The following is a 7,812-nucleotide window of genomic DNA, read 5'->3' on the forward strand; positions in this document are numbered from 1 at the left end:
ACTAGCTAGGTTGCATGGGCTACACGTCTCCCATTTCCCTCTCACATGCCACACATTCACTCACACTCAGTTTTAATTTGCTAGACAGCCTACTTGAGACTCATCATTTACTTTTGACAGACGCTCTTGTCCAGAGCGACATACAGTAGTGAGTGCAGACATTTTTCCTACTGATTCCCTGTGTGAATCAAACCCACAACCCTGACGTTGCAAGTGCCATGCTTGCAGGTGTTAAAAAGTAGTATAGTGGGGGTGAGGCTATGAAGCAGGCAGTGGAGGTGCAACAAGTGAGAGTGGAGAGAAGAGTGTCATGCTGAGGCAGTGAGGGTGGGCAGGTCCAGAGAGATACAGGTTCAAGGGAGAGAGGGTGATTACGGGGCAGGTGGGCGGCGATATGGTATGCATAGGTAAGAGAAAGCTGTTGACGTTCATAGCAAGGGCTATCAATAGCACAGCTGAAGTAGAGTCTAAAACAGCCTCCAGTATTTATGCTGCAGTAGTTTATGTGTCGGGGGGCTAGGGTCAGTTTGTTATATCTGGAGTACTTCTCCTGTCCTATTCTGTGTCCTGTGTGAATCTAAGTGTGCGTTCTCTAATTCTCTCCTTCTCTCTCGCGGAGGACCTGAGCCCTAGGACCATGCCCCAGGATTACCTGACATGATGACTCCTTGCTGTCCCCAGTCCACCTGGCCGTGCTGCTGCTCCAGTTTCAACTGTTCTGCCTTCTTATTATTCGAACATGCTGATCATTTATGAACATTTTAACATCTTGGCCATGTTCTGTTATAATCTCCACCCGGCACAGCCAGAAAAGGACTGGCCACCCCACATATGCTCTCTCTAATTCTCTCTTTTTTTCTCTCTCTCGGAGGACCTGAGCCCTAGGACCATGCCCCAGGACTACCTGACATGATGACTCCTTGCTGTCCCCAGTCCATCTGACCGTGCTGCTGCTCCAGTTTCAACTGTTCTGCCTTATACGACCATGCTGGTCATTTATGAACATTTGAACATCTTGGCCATGTTCTGTTATAATCTCCACCCGGCACAGCCAGAAGAGGACTGGCCACCCCACATAGCCTGGTTCCTCTCTAGGTTTCTTCCTAGGTTTTGGCCTTTCTATGGAGTTTTTCTTAGCCACTGTGCTTCTACACCTGCATTGCTTGCTGTTTGGGGTTTTAGGCTGGGTTTCTGTACAGCACTTTGAGATATCAGCTGATGTACGAAGGGCTATATAAATACATTTGATTTGATTTGATTTGAAAACAGAGGATTCTGCTAATAGTGAAAGCTGCTGGGAGACATCTGAGTGTGACAGGGTTGAGATGGGAAGAGGTTCGAGATGACCTCAATCAGTCGAGGGTGGAGTCATGTATTACTGGATCTTAGTTATGATGGTAATACTACAATGGAATGTTCGAAGCCTGTTGGCTAATGGGCAGAAATTCAAGCAGTTCATTGTAGATATGCCAGCTTAGCCTGATGTGATTTGAGCACAGGAAACATGGCTCAAACCAACTGTGGAGTTTATCATATATGGATATGTAGTGGTTCGCAGGGACAGAGATGTAGGGGGGGATGTGCCACCTTCCTAAAGCAAGGACTTCCCTACATGATGCTAGGCAAAGGTGTTGAACAGGATTATATGGTGGTGGAGATGTGGAGGTGTGGTTGAGAGGAGGGGTGATAGTGGTAGTGAACTACAAATGAAAGATCTGGTGTGCCTGAATGATGGCCGAGGGACCAGGATTGATGTAGCCACAGGGAAAGAGTCTGTCTTGGACCTCACCCTGGTACCTAGTGCGATGGCAGGAATCTGTGAGTGGGAGGTATGGGAGGAGTCGATAGTAAGGAGTGATCATTACCCCATAGTATGCACAGTAGGCCGGAGGGAGGAGTAGATGTCAGTGGATGGAGTAGGAAGGTGTGTTTTTGGAAGGGCAAAGTGGGATCCGTTTCAGAAGCTGAGTGAGTGAGCAGGTGATGGCTCGGGTGGATATGAGAGGGGATGTGGATAGTATGAATAACTGGGTGAGAACAGCGTTAGTGGGGGCAGCTACTGAGGCTATACTGTTAGGGTTTGTTTCTTTCGTCCTTGTCAATAATCATTGGCTCATTGGTGAAATTAGCATTATGACAATATATTTAATGAAATCCTTCAAAAACCTTTTTTAATGCCATTGCATCTAACCCCTCTAACCCCTCCCCTTCTATTAATAAAACATAAGCATAATCAATTATTCTAATACATCAAACATTTTGGTACAACCCTTTTCATGACCCCAAGGTGAACCTGGAGGAGGAGCTAAGTAGTCCCATGGTGGACGGAGGAGTGTGGGGAAATGGTGAGGAGTAGGAACAGGGCATTTAGAGTACTGAAAGGAACACATAACTTCCAACATCTAATTCAGTATAAGCAGGCCCAGGCCCTGGTGAGGAGAAATATCCGTCAGGCAAAGAGGTCATGTTGGCGTCATTTCTGTGACACCATTGGAAGGGCGACACCAGTGGGAGAAGTGTGGGGGATGATTAAGAGGATGAGTGGGGTCAGAAGGGAGTGGGATTATCCAGTGTTGACAAGTGGGAAGGATGTGGCAGTAACAGATGAGAAGGCAGAGATAATGGCCAAAGCAGTTGTCCAAGTACCTAGCTTGGCAAATTTGTCAGAGGAAGGGCAGAGGAAGAGAGAGAGAACGAGAGAGGAGCATCCTGGAGTGCTGGATGGGAGGGAGGATATACATAATGCGTTGAATGCACCATTTTCCATGGCAGAGGTGAAAGGGCAATAGATAAGGCTGGGTTAACTTCACCTGGGAAAGATGAGGTGTGCTATGTTATGTTGGCCCATCTTAGTGATGAGGCACTGGATAAGGTATTGGTGTTGTACAACAGAGTGTGGAAGGAGGAGAAACTACCAGGCAGTTGGAAGGAGGCAGTAGTGGTACCAACCTGGGAAGCCAGGGAAGGACCCAACAAGCTATCACATGTATGTAAGATTATGGAACGTATGATTACGGAGAGTCTAACTTACTTCCTGGAGAGCAGGGGGATAGTATAGCCACATCAGAGTGGGTTCAGGAAGGGTAGGGGAACTATGGACCCAGTGCTCTGCTTAGAAGCAGAGGTCAGGAAGGCTCAGGTGAACAAGGAGACTGTTGTAGCTGTCTTTCTTGATGTGGAGAAGGCGCATGATATGATGTGGAAGGAGGGGTTGTTAATCAAGCTTGATAATATGGAAGGAAGGAAGAATGTACAAATGGGAGGAAGAATGTACAACTGGATAAAGGATTTCCTGTTTGGAAGGTCTATCCAGGTGAGGGTGGGGAAGTCTCTATCAGGCAGCTACCTGGTGGATAACGGTACACCACAGGGGAGAATGATTAGTCCTCTGTTGTTCTCAATCATGATCAGTGATGTTTACTCTCAGGTACAGCTGGCTATTATTTGCTGATGATGGGCCCTTATGGGAGAGGGGAAGAAATGTGCCATACATAGTCAGGATGGTACAGGAAGCAATTGACGAGGTAGAGCGGTGAGCATTAATGTGGGTATTCAGGTTCTCTGTAGAGAAAACTCTGTGTTCTTTTCCAGGAGGTAGGTGGGAGATGAGGTATGCTTGAGGTTATATGGGAGAAACTTGGAGAGGGTGGGTGCCTTCAGGTTCCTTGGGGTGTACTTTGACACTAGACTGACCTAGGCAGAACGCATTGAGAGAGTGGTGGGAAAGTGTAAGAAGGTGCTAAATGTGATGCGCTGTCTGACGGGGAAGGAGTGGGGGGCTGGCCGTTCCTCATCGAGGACCATGTATGTTGCATTGATCCGGTCTGACGGGGAAGGAGTGGGGGGCTGGCCGTTCCTCATCGAGGACCATGTATGTTGCATTGATCCAGGCTGACGGGGAAGGAGTGGGGTGCTGGCCGTTCCTCATCGAGGACCATGTATGTTGTATTAATCTGATCTGTAATAGACTATAGCAGTAAAGCCTTTGATTCAGCAGTTTGGACCTTATTGGAAAGTCTAGATGTCATACAGAGGCAAGGACTCAGAATATGGAGTAGGGCGTTTCAGACGTCCCCAGTGGCTGCACTACAGGTGGAGATGGGGGGGATATGCCATTGCAGATTAGGAGACAGCAGCTGGCAATGCATTCTTGTGTCAACCCACAGGGACATGGGGTGTCTCATCCTTCGAAAGGGATTTTACAGGCATGCTAGGAACATGAGCGAAGACAGAACACAAGCTTTTGTGGGTGGGTGGGTAATACCCAGGCAAAGGAGATGGGACTGTATGGAAGGGATTTTAGTCGAACGGTAGCTATTCCTGTAAATCCAGCATGACTACTCTCGCCTCCAGTAGTTGATCTAGAAGTGTTGGAGAGATTACAGAAAGATAGGGAGGGTGTTGATCCATCTGATTTGTTTAATAGACATCTGGATACTCTGCATCAGGATGTTGTGGCCATTTACACAGATGGTTCAAAAGATCAAAGGACAGGACATACTGGGTCAGCATTTGTAGTGCAGGAATGTGGGGTGAAAGTCAGGAAATGTATTACAGATCATCTGGCTGTATATATATGGCGGAGCTGATTGCCATACTGTTGGCCCTGCAGTGGGTGGAGGAAGTCAAGCCAGACAGAGTAGTTATTTGCTCTGATTCATGTGCAGTGTAGACCTTATGTGATAGGAAAGCATCCAACAGGAAAGTGTGATTATTGATCGTGGATCATGTATCGCTACAGTGTGGGCAGTATCAGAGGGAAAGAGAGAGGCTGAGCTCTAGTATGAGGGAGAAGGGGATACAGAAAAATATTTTCAAGAGTATATTGACTAGAACGTCATTAGATATAGTCTCAAATATTATTATTTAAGAGCAACGGGGCTGGCAGGTAGGATTTAGTTTCTCCCTGTCTCTGGCCCACACTCCAGTACAGTAGGTGGCGGTAATGCACCATTACATTGGATACCAACAGCCAATAAACACCACAGAAGAAGACCAGCTCCTAGCACAACGTTACTATATATCTCAAATCAAATCAAATTTTATTTGTCACATACACATGGTTAGCAGATGTTAATGCGAGTGTAGCGAAATGCTTGTGCTTCTAGTTCCGACAATGCAGTAATAACGAACAAGTAATCTAACTAACAATTCCCCCCCAAAAACTACTGTCTTATACACAGTGTAAGGGGATAAGGAATATGTACATAAGGATATATGAATGAGTGATGGTACAGAGCAGCATAGGCAAGATACAGTAGATGATATCGAGTACAGTATAACATATGAGATGAGTATGTAAACAAAGTGGCATAGTTAAAGTGGCTAGTGATACATGTATTACATAAGGATGCAGTCGATGATATAGAGTCCAGTATATACGTATGCATATGAGATGAATAATGTAGGGTAAGTAACATTATAGAAGGTAGCATTGTTTAAAGTGGCTAGTGATATATTTACATCATTTCCCATCAATTCCCATTATTAAAGTGGCTGGCGTTGAGTCAGTGTCATTGCCAGTGTGTTGGCAGCAGCCACTCAATGTTAGTGGTGGCTGTTTAACAGTCTGATGGCCTTGAGATAGTAGCTGTTTTTCAGTCTCTCGGTCCCAGCTTTGATGCACCTGTACTGACCTCGCCTTCTGGATGACAGCGGGGTGAACAGGCAGTGGCTCGGGTGGTTGATGTCCTTGATGATCTTTATGGCCTTCCTGTAGCATCGGGTGGTGTAGGTGTCCTGGAGGGCACGTAGTTTGCCCCCGGTGATGCGTTGTGCAGACCTCACTACCCTCTGGAGAGCCTTACGGTTGAGGGCGGTGCAGTTGCCATACCAGGCGGTGATACAGCCCGCCAGGATGCTCTCGATTGTGCATCTGTAGAAGATTGTGAGTGCTTTTGGTGACAAGCCGAATTTCTTCAGCCTCCTGAGGTTGAAGAGGCGCTGCTGCGCCTTCTTCACGATGCTGTCTGTGTGAGTGGACCAATTCAGTTTGTCTGTGATGTGTATGCCAAGGAACTTAAAACTTGCTACCCTCTCCACTACTGTTCCATCGATGTGGATAGGGGGGTGTTCCCTCTGCTGTTTCCTGAAGTCCACAATCATCTCCTTAGTTTTGTTGACGTTGAGTGTGAGGTTATTTTCCTGACACCACACTCCGAGGGCCCTCACCTCCTCCCTGTAGGCCGTCTCGTCGTTGTTGGTAATCAAGCCTACCACTGTTGTGTCGTCCGCAAACTTGATGATTGAGTTGGAGGCGTGCTTGGCCACGCAGTCGTGGGTAAACAGGGAGTACAGGAGAGGGCTCAGAACGCACCCTTGTGGTGCCCCAGTGTTGAGGATCAGCGGGGAGGAGATGTTGTTGCCTACCCTCACCACCTGGGGGCGGCCCGTCAGGAAGTCCAGTACCCAGTTGCACAGGGCGGGGTCGAGACCCAGGGTCTCGAGCTTGATGACGAGCTTGGAGGGTACTATGGTGTTGAATGCCGAGCTGTAGTCGATGAACAGCATTCTCACATAGGTATTCCTCTTGTCCAGATGGGTTAGGGCAGTGTGCAGTGTGGTTGAGATTGCATCGTCTGTGGACCTATTTGGGCGGTAAGCAAATTGGAGTGGGTCTAGGGTGTCAGGTAGGGTGGAGGTGATATGGTCCTTGACTAGTCTCTCAAAGCACTTCATGATGACGGATGTGAGTGCTACGGGGCGGTAGTCGTTTAGCTCAGTTACCTTAGCTTTCTTGGGAACAGGAACAATGGTGGCCCTCTTGAAGCATGTGGGAACAGCAGACTGGTATAGGGATTGATTGAATATGTCCGTAAACACACCGGCCAGCTGGTCTGCGCATGCTCTGAGGGCGCGGCTGGGGATGCCGTCTGGGCCTGCAGCCTTGCGAGGGTTAACACGTTTAAATGTCTTACTCACCTCGGCTGCAGTGAAGGAGAGACCGCATGTTTTCGTTGCAGGCCGTGTCAGTGGCACAGTATTGTCCTCAAAGCGGGCAAAAAAGTTATTTAGTCTGCCTGGGAGCAAGACATCCTGGTCCGTGACTGGGCTGGATTTCTTCCTGTAGTCCGTGATTGACTGTAGACCCTGCCACATGCCTCTTGTGTCTGAGCCGTTGAATTGAGATTCTACTTTGTCTCTGTACTGGCGCTTAGCTTGTTTGATAACCTTGCGGAGGGAATAGCTGCACTGTTTGTATTCGGTCATGTTACCAGACACCTTGCCCTGATTAAAAGCAGTGGTTCGCGCTTTCAGTTTCACACGAATGCTGCCATCAATCCACGGTTTCTGGTTAGGGAATGTTTTAATCGTTGCTATGGGAACGACATCTTCAACGCACGTTCTAATGAACTCGCACACCGAATCAGCGTATTCGTCAATATTGTTATCTGACGCAATACGAAACATCTCCCAGTCCACGTGATGGAAGCAGTCTTGGAGTGTGGAGTCAGCTTGGTCGGACCAGCGTTGGACAGACCTCAGCGTGGGAGCTTCTTGTTTTAGTTTCTGTCTGTAGGCAGGGATCAACAAAATGGAGTCGTGGTCAGCTTTTCCGAAAGGGGGGCGGGGCAGGGCCTTATATGCGCGGAAGTTAGAGTAACAATGATCCAAGGTCTTTCCACCCCTGGTTGTGCAATCGATATGCTGATAAAATTTAGGGAGTCTTGTTTTCAGATTAGCCTTGTTAAAATCCCCAGCTACAATGAATGCAGCCTCCGGATAAATGGGAATCCATTGATGCAGTAGAAAGCTATCGAAAGTGTGTGTAGGCAGTAAAGTAGGGACAATGTGTGACTGACTAATATATGA

This window comes from Oncorhynchus kisutch, linkage group LG24, assembly GCF_002021735.2.
Source record: "Oncorhynchus kisutch isolate 150728-3 linkage group LG24, Okis_V2, whole genome shotgun sequence".
Taxonomy (NCBI): domain Eukaryota; kingdom Metazoa; phylum Chordata; class Actinopteri; order Salmoniformes; family Salmonidae; genus Oncorhynchus; species Oncorhynchus kisutch.